The 18879-nt window shown below is 38.5% G+C and overlaps 1 long non-coding RNA gene across 1 annotated transcript; it reads left to right on the top strand.

The window, feature by feature from the left end:
- The first annotated feature begins 162 nt into the window (after positions 1 to 162).
- Positions 163 to 10487, top strand: LOC102150801 (uncharacterized). The gene is made up of 3 exons (XR_011429674.1): positions 163 to 6927; positions 8553 to 8766; positions 9006 to 10487. It is a non-coding gene; the product is annotated as an uncharacterized lncRNA (long non-coding RNA).
- The last annotated feature ends 8392 nt before the right edge of the window (positions 10488 to 18879 follow it).

Raw genomic sequence — 18879 nt, 5'->3', positions numbered from 1 at the left:
TGGATTGAGTAATCTCAGTGTTGAGAACCAATCAGCATCAGGGATGAACAGCATCATCAGTTGCTGGTCAGAGATTCAGTTTGAGGGTCGTCTTCTAAAACTTAGATTTCCTTCATTAGAAGGATTGTTTTAATTTGGTACTTAAAAGGTTTGATCCTGTTGTCTGAAACATTTCAGTTGGGCTCCTATTGTGAGCCAGTTCTATGCTAGTCAGTGATGTGTATATAAGTTTGAGCCTTTTGGGAGCACTCATCTCTTTTGCTTGAAGGCAGAGCTGTTTTGAAAAATGTAGGCTCATGCGTCTAGGAGTTGAGGGGGCGGAGGGGGGATGATTGCAAGTTAGGAGACCTTTAATCTGTCTTTATTGCACCAAAATTTAGTGTTGTAGTTTTGGGAAAATTACTTAACCTCTCATCCTTGAAATGAAGGTGCTGCGATCTTTCAGGTATTTCAAGACTGGAAAATGCTGTGAATCTGCCGACAGCTCAGGGAGCAGCATCATCTGGTAACTGGGATTGACTGGGATGTGACAGAATTCTATCTCTTGATGGAGAGTATAATCTGTACCTCCTTACAGATAAGGATGTCTCTGAGAAACTAAAAAAATTTGAAGGTTAGTCAATAATTTAACCTGAGTGAAACTGTTTTTCAGGTTTTTCTCCTTGCTGTCACTGAGTTTAGTGGCACATCCAGAATACACATAGAGAGGGAGGCTTTTAGTTTGATGTAGTCCCACTTGTTTATTTTTGCTTTTGTTGTCTTTGCTTTTGGTGTCAAATCCAAAAATTCATCGCCAAGGCTGATGTCAAGAGGCTTGTGGCCTATGTTTTCCTCTGGGAATTTTATGGCTTCAGGTCTTACATTCAAGTCTTTAATCCATTTTGAGTTAATTTTTGTGTATCATGTAAGGTAGTGGTCCAGGTTTATTTTTTTTGCATGTGGCCATCCAGTTTTCCCATCACCATTTGTGAAGGGACTCTCCTTTCCTTACTGTATATTCTTGGCTTCTTTGTTGTAAATTAATTAAGCAGATATGCTTGGATTTATTTCTGAGCTCTTTATTCTGTTCCATTGATCTATGTCTCTGTCTTTATGCCGATACAGTTGGCCCTCTGTATTTGCGGGTTCTTCATCTGTGGGTTTAACCAACCACAGACCAAAATATCTACTGTGGTTTTCTCTGTACCGAACACGTGCAGACTATTTTTTCTTGTTGTTATTCCATAAACAATACAGTATAGCATCTATTCACATAGCATTTACGTTGTATTAGGTATATTAAGTAATATATAGATGATTTAAAGTATACATCAGGATGTGTGTAGGTTATATGCAAATACTACACCATTTTATATAAGCAACTTCAGGCATCTATGGATTTTGGTACGTGCAAGGGGTCTGGAACCAATCTCCTGTGGATACTGAGGGACAGTGTACTATCTTGTATTTTTAATATTGTTTTGTTATATAGTTTGAAATAAGGGATCATGATGCCTCCAGCTTTGTTCTTCTTTCTCAGGATTGCTTTGGCTATTTGGGGTCTTTCGTGGTTCCATACAAATTTTAGGATTATTCATTCTATTTCTGTGAAAAATGTCATTGGAATTTTGACAGGAATTGCATTGAAGCTGTAGATTGCTTTGAGTAGTATGGACATTTTAATAGCATTAGTTCTTCCAATCTATGAACATGAAATATTTTTCCATTTATTTGTCTTCTTCAATTTCTTTCATCAATGTCCTATAGTTTTCCAAGTACAAGTCTTTCACCTTCTTGGTTAAATTTATTCCTGCATATTTTTTTTTTGAAGCAATTGTAAATGGGATTGTTTTCTTAATTTAACTTTCTTTTATTGTCTCCTTTATCTTTGAATATCCTTTGTTATTTCTGGCAAAACTTCTTTTTATGAAGACTATTTTGTGTGATATTAATATGGCCATAGTATCTTTATTGTGATTTGAGTTTTCATATTACACATTCTTTCTTTCAGTTATTTTTTATCCTTACTTTCTGACATCTGACATGTATCCACCATTTTGAATACATTCTTACTTTCTATGATCATCTTGCATTTTTCTTTCCTCAGTTCTAGAATTAGTTATCTCTCCAGGGAGATAACTTTTAGAGAGAGGTTCCTTTTAGAGAGAATGGTATTTAGAAAGCAAGATCTGTGTGCTAGGTGTACTCATTGCTATTGGGATGTCAAAATTCTTTATGACAGTTTCTTTATGACAGTTATTTTGAATTCTCTGTCAGTTCAATTTTAATCTTTGTGACTTCAGGCTTGGTTTCTGGAGAGTTGTCATTCTCCTTCTGTTCTGCTGAGTTACTGTGGTTCTTCATGGTGTTTGATGAATTGATCCTCTGTTGGTGCACTTGTGGTAGTAACCACATTTCCTATTTGGGTATGACTTTGGTTACTTTGGTTCTCAGCTACTTCTGGTTGTATTTGAGAGCCTGTATTTTCCACTTTCCATTGCCTCTGCCAGAGGCATCATCAGTGCCCTCCTTGTGCCACTTGTACCTCTGAGGTTGTTGGTGCCTTGCTGCTTACATTTTTGCTGCAGTCTCGGGTGATGCCACTGGGGTCACGAGGCTGGGAGCACTTCTGCTGCTTCCAAGGTTGCCTGGGTCTTGTGTTCCTCCACTGGCTTAACCTGGGCTCTCCATGGGCTCAGACGCTGCTGCCCCATGAACCACCTATGCTGTTGCTGCTAGGTTGTCTGGGCATGTTGGTTGCACTGCTGTCAGAGGTGCTGTGTTCACAGGTGTTGTTGTCACTGCCAGGGGCCTGGGGACCTGGGGACTTGTATGCAGCCTCTGCTGCTGGTGGAGCCAGTATTGGAGTGCTGCCACTGGGTTTTTGATCACTGATTCTGCTGTGGTTCCTGAAGTCTTTCATCACAGATTCCACCTGCCACTGCTAGGCAGGGAGCTGGAGCTAAGTAGGGAGAAGTTTTTGTTGGTGCTTACTGTGCAGCCTCTGATCTGGTGATAGCAGGTGTGTTTTGTGAACTCATATTAGGGTGCCCTGCCCCAGCTGGGAAAATCTGAGTTTTGTATATTTTCTCTACTGTTGGAAACACCTGGCCACTTTCAGGTAATGGGGAGAGGGCATGTATGCTGGATATGCTAGGAGATGTTCAAGGAGCAAACTATGCCTATTTTCTCTACCCTAACCATAACTGCTCACAGGAATGCAGGCTGTAACCACTGGGAGATGGGCAGAGAGACAGCTGTACGTGTCATCTCTGCCTCCACTGTGACTACTTGCATGTGAGCAGGATGGATCTGCTGGGAGATGGGCAGGGAGCAAGCCACAGCTGTTTTATCTCTGCCCCCACCTCAACCACTCTCAGTCACATAGGCTGGATCTGCTGGGAGACAGGCAGGAAGCAAGCTGTGTCCACCTTCTCTGCCTCCACCATAACCACTAGCAGGCATGTGGTCCACTGTGAGGATCTTGGCCCTGGATTGCAGCTGTTGGAGGAGGGAGAGGGGACCACTCCTCTAGTTCCTCTAGTTCCACTACTTCCTGGCGGTCCAGTCCACCCACCTTCAGATGTATAGATGCATGGATCTCTTAGGCATCTTGTTGTGCTGTGTAGGGGATCTTCTGTTGGTCAATGAATGTCTGATTGGTTGTAACTTAGAAGGGAGAGACAAAAAGGAACAACCCATTCTGCATGATGCTGATGTCACTCCAAGAATTCTTGTATACTACTGGTGGGAGTGCATATTGGTACAAACATTAAAAAAAAATTCTCTTTGGCAGAATCTACTAAAGCTGAACATGTGCATACCCTAGGATCTAGTGATTCCACTAGTAGGTACATACCCAATAGAACTGTGTTTATATGCTCACCATAAAGTATACAAAGGAATGATTATAATGGAACTACTCATGATAAATACAAACTGGAGACTACAAAATATACATCAAGAGTAAAATATATAAATAAATTTAGTAATATGTATACGATATTTATGTTATAAGAACAAATGCACTAGTCTTGCAGCAACAACATGGATGAATCTCACAAACATATTTTTAGGTGGAAGATGCCAGATACAAATGATTGCATAGTGTATGACTTCATTTATATAATATTCAAAACAAGTGATATTAATCCATGCTGCTAAAAGTCAGAATATAGTTTTACCCCTGGGGAGGGGGTCACTAGAAGCCAGCATGAGGGGACTTCTGAGTTTGAGGTAAGTATTCCATTTCTTGATGTGAATGTTAGTTCAATTATTGTGTTCACTTTGTTAGCAATCATCCAACTGTACTATTATGATGTATGCTCTAAGACAGACAAGAAAATCATGGGTAAACTCCCGTTAGTGTAACTAGAAGACAGAAAATGCTATGAATTTTGAATGAATGCATAAACAGGGAAATACTCAAATCTAGCAAAGCCAAATTTGGAGGCCACCTCAGAATGGCCAGAATGACCAGAAAAGAAAAGAATGGAGTGGGGACTAGGGGTAATGGGCATAGAGAAAATCACTCTGCCAAAAAAGTATTTTGTTCTGGGTGGGGAGATTTGGAAAGGAAGTCTGGGACATAGGATACAAGTGCACTGTTGCTGCGGAATCCAAATAAAGGAGCTTGAACGTGGAGAGAATCAGAGGGCATAGTCTTGGGTAACCTGTTGTTATGGGGAGTGAAGTGGTGACTTAAATCTTGGAGGCTCCCTGAGAATCATGGTAGTAAAGGTAAAAAGGAAGGAAGTGGCAGAATTAAATTACTTTCACAAACAAAAGAAAATCACAAAATCAGATCTATCAACCTCTTCTCTTCCCCAAAGATTCTTGTTACTAAGGAAACTGCACTTCACTCTCTAACAGTGGAAAATGATCTTGAATTAAGAAACCTTTTTACCTTGTAGAAACCTACAAACATTCTTACCTCAACCCCCATACAATTGTTTTTGCTGGTCCAGAAAGTTGACATTCCAGAATGAACACAAAACTGCGGATGTGATCCACTAAAGCTACTGTCAGATGATGCCTATTTTCTCCAAAACAAGAACAAGAACGTCACCACCACCAGGGAAGCAGAAGAGAATTGTGACACTATGCCCCCAACTGAATCAGGTTTTTGTGAATTGAAAAAAATTTCAAATTAGAAACAAATTAGACTGAGGAATTAAATGTAAAGAAAACAGGAAGTCAAGAAATGAGAGTTAACTGAACTCAGGAAAGAAAATAATAATTAAAAAGAGAAAAAATCATATTATAAGTGAAGACTAAGTTGCAAATGGATAACAAATTCAAATTAAAACACAAGAGGCATGGCAAAATGGCATTAAAAGAGTCAAGAGAATGACAATGAAATAAAATAGGTAAACAGGTATCAGTGATTATATTGGTTTTCCACTGCTGCATAACAGAATACCACAAACAGCAGGTTAAAATAACACACAGTTATTTTTCCATAGTTTCTGTGGGTCAGGAGTCCAGTCACAACTTAAGTGGCTTCTCTGCTTGGGTCTCAAAGGCTGCAACCAAGTTGTATCACTCTGTTTTCCTAACTGGAGGCCTGACTGGGGAAGAATCCACTTCCAAGCTCATTCAGGTTGTTGGCAGAATTCATCTACTCATGATGGGAGCACTGAGGTCTCTGTCTCCTGCTGGCTGCTGGCCAGGGGCCACACTCATCTCCTAGAAGTCACTTGCATTTCCTTGCCACATTACCCTCTCTCAGGCCCTCTGAGAATATGGAGTGTACTTCAAAGCTAGCAGAGAAGAGTCTTTCTCTCCAGCATGCAAAAATGAAATCTCATACAATAAAATATAATGACAATTGACATTCCATCATCTTCCTAGTCAAGGGAATGTCATCGTAGCACATTTGCCATATAACATAACTAATTGAGGACCCACCATCTGTCACCTTTGCCATATTATACTGGTTAGAAGCAAGTCACAGTTCACATTAATTCTCATTGGAGGAGATTATAGAAGAGCATGACTCATTGGGGGTCACCTTAGAGTGTGTCCATCCTCTGATTTCCAGTGATTCACATCCCTCCCATATGCAAAATGCATCCATTACAGTCCAAAGTCCCTGAAATTTTCACTCCATTACAACATCAGCTCAAAGCCCCAAATTTCATCGTTTAAATCAGGTTCAGGTGAAGATAAGGCTTCTGGTTGTAATTCATCAAGCACAACTCCTGGAGTACAATTCCTCTCCATCTGTGGACCTGGAAACAGGAGACAAGTTTTCTGCCTCCAATACACCCAACTTATAATTGTGGTGCAGGTATAGGATAACTGCTATGAGTATTCTTGTTCAAAAAAAGGAAAAATAGAAGGTAAAAAGGAGGTGCTGGTGCATGGCAGTTCTGAATTCCAGCTGGTAAAACTCCAGCCTGAGGTCCTTGATTAGATTTCAAGGACTTAGAATAACCCGCTCTCTCACTTTCATAGTTCTGGATTGGGAAAGGCCAGCATTCCTCCTTAAAGGGCGGCAACCTTGCCAGCTCTTATTTCTCTGACTAATCTTTGGTGGCTCTCGGCTCTCTCTACAGATTCTTGGTTCTGTCCTCGGGGTTATCCTTGTTTTTCACGGATGGTTTATCAGACTGCTTCCTGCCAGTGGAATTTGGAGTTCTGATAGCCTCCTTTTATTTTGTACTTTCTCCTGCTCAGTCCAGGAAGCAGTAGTTCTTAAAAACTGTGTGTCGTCTGTGGATTTTTTTGGGATTCACTCCCTTAGACAAAAGCCATATCTCTGCTTTTTTTTGAGACAATCACTTCTCTGTGTTGGTCCCTGCTGAGATGTTTGAGGGACCACACCTAAGAGGATGGGTGAGGCACACCTTCAGCCTCTTGAGAGGACCCTTTGTGTGACTGAATTCTCCATCTATTTGATCTTTCGGAAGTGTGTCTGCCACAGTGATGCAGTGATTGATATCGGTAAGTAAATGAAAAGCAATAGGATATATTGAAGTATATGAGGAAGCCATTTGGTGTAAAAAGAATTCTGTCTGAACTTGTGTTTCCAAAAGGGCCTGACATAGCCTGTTGAGCATGCATTATACATCTGATTTAAACATATACTATGTCCCAAAGACAAGAATAATGTCCTTAAAGATAAGAATGTATCTTCCCCCATATCAGCATTTCTTTAATGATAAGCATCTCTTCCTGGAAACTAAGGATTAATTGCTGACCTGCTGTGCTCACTTGTGACTGCTGACCTGCTGATCACCACTCTACTGTACCAGCTGAGCATCTTGTGACAATTGTAAAAAGGATATTCCCATCATATGTGATGTATGCTCTTTGTTCCAAGACGGTCTATAACCACTCTGTATACCCCACTTCTTTGGTGCCCTTCCTTTCTTGGGGAAGGAAGGCCCTGAGCTAGTCCTCAGATCTAGCTCATAATAAACTGACTCCAGTTTTGATTTATGGATTGATTATACATTATTTCCATTGACAGTATAGAAGGCAGGCAAAAGAAGGCAAAATACGTATATTGGAATCCTTAAAGAAGAGAAGGAAGAATAAGATAATGTTAAAATGGTTTCATTTTAAAGTACTTTCATTCTTGAAGGTAATGAGGGGCACTCTTTAAGGCAGGTGAAGAAGTATTAGTAAGAATTATCAGTTAAACTGTTCAGGTAATGATCTTATAGTCATAAAAATACACGTGGATGGAAGAGAGAGAAGAAAGAAAAGCTGAGCCTTTGTTCCAGCTATCTTGAATCACATAAAATTGAGAAAATATGCTGAGGAAGTTCTATATAGCAACCTCCAATTACTGCATAGTAGGTGTAGAAGAGAGTTTAATGAAAGAAATAATAGAAGATTTTTTTCTGACCTAAGGGAAGGGTTTAGTTTTTGGATGGATTTGATTCATGAAATTTAAAGGCATCAAGCAGGAATAATGAAAATATACAAATAATCATATACATAGTGATGAAGTTTTTTGTCTATAAGATTAGAAACCTAAGAAAAACAAACAATGCCAATAAAAAATTTCTCTCAAAGCTTCAAGAAAGGAAAAAAACAAGCTAACCAACAAATAGCTTATACATAGAAGGACACGACAGGAAACAGTTTTCTTATCAGAAATATCAGAAGCTAAAAACAGTGGGAAACCAAAGAGGTTAACTTAAATGCAAGAAGCTGGGTGTTGCAGGAAAGGCAGTGTAAGAGAGGAGATTTTGGCTAGGAAGATGGAAGAGAGACAAGGCAGAGAGAAGAAAACCTGAGCAGAAGCCAAGAGGAGTAGATACCAGAGAAAGGAATTGCTAAAGAGTGTGTTATTTTAAAACCTGCCCTGGGTGACAAAATTTTCATTGCCATACCCTTAGAGACCCAAATTACATTTCAAAAATGTTGGAGTTATGCTTTGTTTTTCTTTTGATTATAACTCATCGATTCTACTGAAAGTTCAAGATCTCTCTTACTGTCCCAAGATATTGACAGCTATAAGGGTATTAATTGGGTTGCAAACACCAGCAGGGAGAGACACTGCACTTTAGAAATTCAAGGCAAGCTGAGACTTTCCCTTCTTCCTCTTGCTTTCACAGATATGGACTGGGAGAGGCCAGCGTTCCTTCCTAGAGGGTGGCAACCCAGCCAGCTCTTATTTTCCTGACTATTCCTTTCATGTTTCCAAAATACGATGCAATCTGAGACGTGGTTTTGGATGGTTCAGAAGCAAAGAAGCATGAAGTGGAGCAGGACTTAAAGAGTGCTGTTGCCTGAAGACCAAGGAACTCAGTCTTTTACATGTTCTAACAGGTAAGAGATTGCTACTATAAAATTGCATGCTTAAAAAAAGCTCATCACTGCCAACACTCTAGTGCAAGCCACTATCTGTATTCACCAGCTTTCATCATCCTCTGCCATTATCTAATGCATTCTTTTTTTTTTTTTTTGAGGAAGATTAGCCCTGAGCTAACTACTGCCAGTCCTCCTCTTTTTGCTGAGGAAGCCTGGCCCTGAGCTAACATCTGTGCCCATCTTCCTCTACTTTATAGGCGGGACACCTACCACAGCATGGCGTGCCAAACGGTGCCGTGTCCACACCTGGGATCCGAACCGGCGAACCCCGGGCTGCTGAGAAGTGGAGCGTGTGAACTTAACCGCTGCGCCACCAGGCCAGCCCTTCTAATGCATTCTTGATACTTCAGAACGAGTGATATTTTATTTTATAATTTATATTTAAGAATTATCAGAAGGATACATGTAGATAGTTTAAAAATTGAACACTAGAGATGTATTTTAATAAAACCTTCATGCCTTCCCTTTACTCCAATGGAACATACACACATACATATATAACCAAGAAAATACCCATAAATTCCTATTTTATTGGGTGATTTTAACATGAATGGACTCTAAATTATGTTCAATGCCTTTTTTGGGTGGGAAATCTAAGAATCAATGAATTTATAAGGATTAAAATCAAATCATACAAAGTTTTTCCACTGACCAAAATGAAGTTGTCAGAAATCAAGGCAAAAACACATTAACCAATATTTGTAAACAAACCAAAAAACCACACTTCTTCTCAATAAAATGTAGGTCAGCAGAAAAACCAGGAGAAACTTTAGAAAGTATTTTGAGATAAATTAAATAAAACACAATACATCACAAAATATGCAGTGCATCTAAAACAATGTTTCAATGGACAATTACGGCGTTAAATTCATATACCAGAAAAAGGGAAAGATCTCAAATCAATGGACTAAGATTCTAAGCAACTGGAAAATTGAATAGATATTTAAGCCCAAATTAAGCCAAAAAAAGTAAATAATAAAGATCATAGTAGAAATCAATGGTATGCAAATCAGAAAAATGATAGGGAAAATCAATGAAACAAAAATATAATTCTTTGGGAAGGTCACCAGCTGGTAAATCTCTAACGAGGCTGATCAGGAAAGAAAACATAGTTTACAAACATCAAGAATGAGAGAAGGGCCATCTCTACAGATTGTGCAGAAATTAATATTGTAATAAAAAGAACATATGAAAAATTTTATCCTTATAAATTGGACTACTTAGATAAAATGGGAAAATTCTTTGAAAAATATAAAGTACAAACTACCAAAGTTCTCTCAAGAAAGTGGAATAACCCAAAACAGCCCTATATCTAATAAAGAAATTGAATTTGTAGCCAAAAACCTTTACATAAAGTAAACTCTAGGCCCATGTGTTTTCAACTGGCAAACTCTTCCAAGAATTTAAGAAAGACATAACATCATTACATAAACTGTTCCAGCAAATAGAAGAGGAATAAATACATCTCAACTCACTGTACAATACCATTATTATCCTTTACCAAAATCAAAGACACTACAAGAAAACTATAGACCAATATCCCTCATGAACAGTTACAAAAAATTCTTAACAAATTTTAGCATATCAAATCTGACAATATAGAAAAAAAGAATGCAGCATAACCAGATGGAGTGCATACAAGAAATGCAAGTCTGCTTTAGCATTCAAAAATCAGTCAATGTAGTTCACCATATTATCAGACAAAAACAACAAAAAATTAGCCACTGAATTAATGTAAAAAATATATTTGACAAAATCCAACACCTATTCATGATAGAAATTTTCAGCAATCTAGGTAAGGAAACTTTCCCAATCTAACAAAAGGCATCTAAGAAAAGCCTACTGCTAAGAACAAGTTTACTGGTGAAAGTACGAATGCTTTCCCTCTAAGATTGAGACGAAGGCAAAAACTTCTGCTTTCACCATTTCTGTTCAATATAATACTGAATGTTCTATCCAGTGCAAAGAGCAAGAAAAAGAAATCATGGGCATGTCAATTGGAAAAGGCAAAAAAACCCTGTCTTTATTATAGATAACACGATTGACTCTATAAAATGGGGATTAGCTAACTTTTTCTGTAAAGGGCCAGATAGTAAACATTTTATCTTTGTGGTCTAAGAGACAAAATCAAGGATATTATATAGATATATTAATAACTTTCCAAAATGTAACCATTTAAAAATGTAAAAATCATTCTTAGTCCACAGATTGTACACAAACAGTGGTTGGTTGAATTTGGCCTACTAGTCATAGTTTGTCAGTACCTATAACAGAACATCTTGTAGATGCTACAAAAAATCCAGTATAAGGAAAAAATGAGTCTAGCAAGGTTGCAGGATACAAGTTCAATAAAGATGATCAATTTTATTTCTATACACTAGCAATGAACAACTAAAAACTGAAATTTAGGACGTCAGCAACATGGCGGAGTGAGCTGTTCCCTTTGTCTCTCCCCATTTTGAACTACAACTAAATGGACATTCACTGACCAATGGAGGAAGCCCACACAGCACAACAGGATACCTGAGAGACACATGCAGCTATACATCTGAGGGTGGATGGACTGGCTCCTCCACCAGGAAGTGGAAGAGCTAGGTAAGCAGGCCCTGTTCTCCCCTGTAGCCTGCTGCATGCACATGAATGATTTCCAAATTGGTGCAAACACCTAGGAAGTGGGAACACACACTGGGGTGATGTAGGAGGAAGCAGTGATAACTGTTAGCCAGTGCTCATGGTTGCTCTCCTGGCAGGAGGAGGAATCCACCATGACCCTGTGATGTCAAGGAGCAGCCATAGCATGGGTTCCAACGAGGAAACCCCATCCTCCATGCACATAGGCCCCACAGACAGTGGACCCAACTGTAAACAGAGTCCATAACAGATCTAAGTGCAGGAACAAATGCTACCCAGGCACATGGGAGTGCTCACAGTCCTGCTGAGCGCCCAAAGAGGGAACATGCCCTGGGTGGCTTCGGGAATAGGTACAGTAGCTTTGAGTCCCCTTGGGTTCACTTTCCTAGTGGGGTGAGGGAGCCTGCTGAGCCCCTGTGCCATCAAGGAGCAGCCCTAGCTCATGCCCCAGTGAGGAAACCCCACCCACCAAGCACAGAGGCCCTGTGGACCACAGACCAGACTGTAAACAGAGTCCACAGCAGACCTAAGTGCTGGAGCAAATGCTACCCAGGCATTCACCAGCACTCAGTCCTGCTGAGCCCCCAAAGAGGGAACATGTCATGGGTGGCTGGGGGAAGAGGCGGCTGCAGCTTTTAGCCCACTGATGATCACTTTCTGGTGGGGAGAGGGAGCTCAGAGTGCCCCTGAGGTGCCAAAGAGTGGCCCTAGCTCAGTGAGGAAGACCTCCCCACCAAGGAAAGCCCACACTAGTGCCTCAACAGCTCTCCAGGCTGGGGCAAGCACCTGTAATACCCTACAGCTCCCATCAGACCGGTGGGGCCAGAAATTCTGCTCCTCCCTAGAGGTAACCGGGGGAATCTACATCCTAAGAATGACACAAATGCCCTGACAAAAGATTAGCTCATCAAGCACCATAAGAAACTGCAGCAACAACTCAGACCAGAAGGAAAATGTCAACTTTCCAGAAACCAACACTGAAGACACAGAAATATACAATCTAAATGACAGAGAATTCAAAATAGCTGTCATAAGGAAACTCAATGACTTACAAGAAAACATGGACAGACAATTCAAGGAGCTCAGCAATAAAATGAATCTCTTCACCAATGAGACTGAAACTATAAAAAAAATCAAGCAGAAATTCTGATATGAAAAACACAATTAATGAAATAAAAATAATCTAGAATCATTAAGAAATAGAAATGATCATATAGAGGAAAGAATTAGCCTTCCTGAAGATAAAAATGTAGAAATTCTATAGGTGGAGGAGGAGACAGAATTAAGGCTTAAAAAAAATGAAGGAATTCTTTGAGAAATATCCTGTTCAATTAGGAAAAGCAACATAATGATTATAGGTATTCCAGAAGGAGAGGATAAGGAGAAAGGAGAAAGGAGCAGAGAGCTTGTTCAAAGAAATAATTGCTGAGAACTTCCCAAACCTGGGGATGGTTTCAGATTTACAGATAAATGGAGCCGATCATATGCCCAACTTCATCAATGCTAGAAGACCTTCTCCAAGGCATATAATAGTAAAAATGGCAAAAGTTTGTGATAAAGAAAGAATATTAGAAGCAGCAAGGTAGAAGAAAATAACCTACAAAGGAAACCCTATCAGGTTTTCAGTGGATTTCTCTGCTGAAACTCTATAGGTTAGGAGAGAATGGAATGATATATTCAAATTAATGAAGGACAAAAACTTTCAGCCAAAAATACCCTATCCAGTGAAACTTTTCTTCAGGTACAATAGAGAAATAAAAGCTTTCCAAGATAAACAAAAGGTGAGGGAGTTCATCGCCACTAGACCTCCCCTACAAGAAATAATTAAAGATGCCCTCAAACTAGCAATGAAAAGGAAAGCTCTACAAAGCTCTGCACAAGGAGATAAGTAGACAGACATGATCAGAAACCTTCAGCTCCCTACCAGAACAAGGAGGCAAAGACTCAATTACAACTTAAAAGAGGAAGGGAAAGAAAGCATCAAAATAATTATAAACACTTCAACTTAGCCACAAACTCACAAAGTTAAAAACAAAACAATTTTTAATAGCAATCACTCAGAAGGGGAGAGGAAAGGGAAGAAACCTGTTTAGGTTAGTGGAGGTAAGAGGCTATAACAAAATGGACTATCTCATCTCCAATATCTCTCATACAATTCCCATGGTAACCACTAAACAAAAAATCAAAGCAGAGCCACAACTCACAAAAAGAGAGAAAACTGAGAAATCCCCCTCAGAAAACCAACAAAACAAAATGGCAGTCAGAAATACAAAGGAAGAGAAACAGTGGAAACATAGAACAACCAAAAAACAAGAGATAAAATGGCAGCATTAAGCCCTCAAATAACAATAGCCACTCTAAATATCAACGGATTGAATTCTCCAATCAAAAGACATAGAGTAGCTGGATGGATTAAAAAACAAGAGGCAACAATATGCTGCCTCCAGGAAATGCACCTCAGCTCCAAAGACAAACAGAGGCTTAGAGTGAAGGATGGTAGACAATACTCCAAGCTAATTACCAACAAAAGAAAGCAGGTGTTGCCATACTTTTATCAGACAAAGCAGACTTCAAGTTAAAAAAGACAATGAGAGACAAAGAGGCGCAGTATATAATGACAAAAGGGACATTCCACCAAGGGGAAATAATGCTTATTAATATATTTGCACCTAACACAGGGGCACAAAAGTGTGTAAAGTAATTATTAAGAGACCTAAAGGGAGAAATTAACAGCAACACAATAACAGTAGGGGACCTCAACACCCCACTCACTTCAATGGATAGATCAGCCAGACAAAAAGTCAACAAGGAAATAGTAGATTTAAATGAAACACTTGACAAGATGGACTTACTAGATATATGTAGAGCATTCCATCCAAAGACAGAAGGATATACATTCTTCTCAAGTACCCATGCAACATTCTCAAAGATAGACCATATGTTGGGTAACAAGGCAACCCTCAATAAATTTAAGAAGATTGAAATTGTCCCAACATTTGTTTTGACCACAGGGCTATGAAGCTAGAAATCAACCACAAAAACGAAACTGGGAAACTCAGAAATATGTGGAGACTAAACAACATACTACTGAACAAACTCTGGATCATTGAAGAAATCAAAGGGGAAATTAAAAAATACCTGGAGACAAATGACAATGAAAATACAACATACCAACTCTTATGGGATGCAGCTAAAGTGATCATAAGAGGGAAATTCAGGGGCCAGCCCAGTGGTGCAGTAGTTAAGTGCATACGTTCTTCTTTGGCGGCCTGGGGTTTGCCAGTTCGGATCTTGGGTGTGGACATGGCGCTGCTTGGCAAGCTGTGCTGTGGTAGGTGTCCCACGTATAAAGTAGAGGAAGATGGGCACGGATGTGAGCTCAGGGCCAGTCTTCCTTAGAAAAAAGAGGAGGATTGGCAGATATTAGCTCAGGGCTAATCTTCCTCAGAAAAACAAAAGAGAAAAGAAAAAGAGGGAAATTCATAGTAATACAGGCCCACCTCAACAAGCAAGAAAAATCTCAAAATATGCAATCTTAAAATGCACTTAACAGAGCTAGAAAAACAACGGACAAAGCCCAAAGTCAGCAGAAGGAGAGAAATAATAAAAATCAGAGCAGAAATAGATGAAATAGAGACTGAAAAAACAGTAGAAAGGATTTAAGAAACTAAGAGCTGGTTCTCTGAGAAGATAAAAAATAATTGACAAACCCTTAGCCACACCCACCAAGAAAAAAAGAGAGAAGGCTCAAATAAATAAAGTTAGAAATGAAAGAGGAGAAATTACAACAGATACTGCAGAAATACAGAGAATTATAAGAGAATACTATGAAAAACTATATGCCCACAAATTCTATAACCTAGAAGAAATGGATGAATTCCTAGACTCATACACCCTCCCCAAATTTAATCAAGATGAAATAGAGAACGTGAATAGATCTATCACAAGTACAGAGATTGAAACAGTAATCAAAAACCTCCCCAAAAACAAAAGCCCAGGACGAGATGGCTTCTCTGGAGAATTCTACCAAACATTCAAAGAAGATTTAGTGCCTATCACTCTCAAACTATTCTGAAAAATTGAAGAAGATGGAACACTTCCTAACACGTTCTATGAGGCCAACATTACTCTGATACCAAAGCCAGACAAGGACAACATGAAGAAGGAAAATTACAGGCCAATATCACTGATGAAGCTAGATGCAAAAATCCTCAAGAAAATATTGGCAAATAGAACACAGTAATACGTTAAAAGAATTGTACACCACAATTAAGTGGGATTCATTCTGGGGACAAAGGGATGGTTCAACATCTGCAAATCAATTAGTGTGATACACCACATAAACAAAATGAGGAATAAGAATCACAGGATCATCTCAATAGATGATGCAGAGAAAGCATTTGACAAGACCCATTTATGATAAAAAACTCTCAATAAATTGGGTGTTGAAGGAAAGTACCTCAATATAATAAAGGTCATATATGACAAACCTACAGCCAACATCATACTTAATGGTGAAAAACTGAAAGTCATCCCTCTGAGAACAGGAACAAGGCAAGGGTGCCTATTCTCACTCCTCTTATTCAACATAGTACTGGAAGTATTGACCAGAGCAATTAGTCGAGTAAAAGAAATAAAAGGAATTCAAATTAGAAAGGAAGAAGTGAAACTTTTGCTATTTGCAGACGATATGATTTTACATATAGAAAACCATAAAGAATCTATCAGGAAACTACTAGAAATAATCAACAACTACAGCAAAGTTGCAGGGTACAAAATCAATAAAAAAAAATCGGTTTTATTCCTATACACTAACAATGAACTAGCAGAAAAAGAAATCAAGATTACAATCCCAGTTACAAATGCAACAAAAAGAATAAAATACCTAGGAATAAACTTAACCAAAGAGGTGAAAGACCTGTACACTGAAAACTATAAAATGGTGTTGAAAGAAATTGAAGAAGACACAAAGAAATGGAAAGATATTCCACGCTCTTGGATTGGAAGAATCAACGTAGTTAAAATGTCCCTACTTCCTAAAGCAATCTATAGATTCAACACAATCCCTATCGAAGTTCCAACAACATTTTTCACAGAAATAGAAAAAAGAATCCTAAAATTTATACAGAACAACAAAAGACCCCGAATAGCCAAAGGATTCCTGAGAAAAAAGAACAAAGCTGGAGGTATCACACTCCCTGATTTCAAAGTATATTATAAAGCTGTAGTAATCAAAACAGTATGATAGTAGTGGAAAAACAGACAAATCAATGGAACAGAATTGAGAGCCCAGAAATAAACCAACACATCTATGGATAGCTAATTTTTGACAAAACAGCCAAGAATATACAATAGAGAAAGGAAAGCCTCCTCAATAAATTGTGTTGGGAAAACTGGATAGTCACATGGAAAAGGATGAAAGTAGACCATTGTCTTACACCACACACACAAATTAACTCCAAATGAATCAAAGATTTGAGTGTAAGACCTGAAACCATAGAACTTTCAGAAGAAAACATAGGCAGTACACTCTTTGATTGGTCTTAGCAGCATATTTTCAAATACCATGTCTGAGCAGGCAAGAGAAATGAGAAAAAATAAACAAATGAGAGTATATCAAACTCAAAAGCCTCTGCATGACAAAAGAAACCATCAACACAATGAAAAGTCAGCCTACCACTTAGAAGATATCTGCAAATTATATATGCAATGAGGGGTTAATATCCAAAACATATAGAGAACTCATACAACTTAAATACAACAAAACAAACAACCCGACTAGGAAATTGGCAGAGAATCTGAAGAGACATTTTTCCAAGGAAGATATACAGGTGGCCAATAGACACATGAAAAAGTGTTCAACATCACCAATTATTAGGGAAACACAAATCAAAAACACAATAAGATATTACCTCACACCAGTCAGAATGGCTATAATTAACAAGACAAGAAATAACAAGCATTCGAGAGGATGTGGAGAAAAGGGAACCCTTGTACATTGCTGGTGGGAATGTAAACTGGTGCAGGCACTGTGGAAAACAGTATGGAGATTCCTCAAAAAATTAAAAATAGAACTAGCATATGATCCAGCTATTCCACTTCTGGGTATTTCTCCAAAGAACACAAAAACACTAATTGAAAAAGATATATGCACCCCTATGTTCTTTGCAGCACTATTAACAATAGCAAAGACTTGGAAACAACCTGAGTGCCCATCAACAGATGAATGGATAAAGATGTGGTATACACATACAATGGAATAATATCCAGCCATAAAAAGGATGAAATCTCGTCATTTGTGACAACATGGATGGACCTCGAAGGCATTCGGCTAAGCAAAATAAGTCAGATGGAGAAAGCCAAATACTGTACGATTTCACTCATGTGTGAAAGATAAGAACAACAACAACAAACAAACACACAGATATAGAGAAGAGATTGGTGGTTACCAGAGGGGGAAGGTGCTGGGGGAGACAAAAAAGCTAAAGGGGCACATTTGTACGGTGATGGACAACAACTATACTTTCGGTGGTGAACATAATGTAAAAAAAAGATTTGAAGAAACAAATTAATCAAAGAAGATATACAGATGGCAAATAAGCACATGAAAAAATGCTCAACATCATAAACCACTATATAAACATGAATTAAATTCACAATGAGATACCACTATATTCTCATTGGAATGGCTAAAATTAAAAAGACTGATTGTACCAAGTCTTGACCAGGATGTAAAACATCCAGAACTCTCTTACACTGCTGTTAGGAATGTAACTGATACCTAAGTCGCTTTGGAAAATCATTTGACAGCTTTTACAAAAGGTCAACAAAACATACTATATTTTTAAAGCATTCCATTCCTAGGTGTTTGCCCAAGAGAAAAGGAAATATGTATACACAAAGACTTGCACAGAATGTTCATAGAACATTTACTTGTAATAGCCAAAACCCAGAAACAGCCCCAAGTCCATCAACAGGTGAGTGGATAAAGAAATTGTGGCATTTATACATGTATATATACACACAATCAAATACTACTCAACAATAAAAAGGAAGAATTCATCAATACATGCAATGATGTGGTTGAATCTCAAAATAATAATTCTGGTCTTTTATATGCATTTGAAAAGAATGTGTATTCTGTGGTTTTTGGATGGAATGTTCTGTATATATCTACTAAGTCCATCTGGTCTAATGTGTCATTTAAGGCCAGTGTTTCCTTATTGATCTTCTGTTTGGATGATCTATCCATTGGTGTAAGTGGAGTGTTAAAGTCCCCTACTATTATTGTGTTACTGTCTATTTCTCCTTTTACGTCTGTTAATAATTGCTTTATATATTTAGGTGCTCCTATGTTGGGTGGATAGATATTTACAAGTGTTATATTTTCTTGTTGGATTGTTCCCTTTATCATTATGTAGTGCCCGTCTTTGTCTCTTG

Source organism: Equus caballus, chromosome 20 (genome assembly GCF_041296265.1).
Source record: "Equus caballus isolate H_3958 breed thoroughbred chromosome 20, TB-T2T, whole genome shotgun sequence".
NCBI lineage: Eukaryota > Metazoa > Chordata > Mammalia > Perissodactyla > Equidae > Equus > Equus caballus.
The sequence above is the reverse complement of the archived record's forward strand: the minus strand, read 5'-3'. Positions and strand labels throughout refer to the sequence as shown.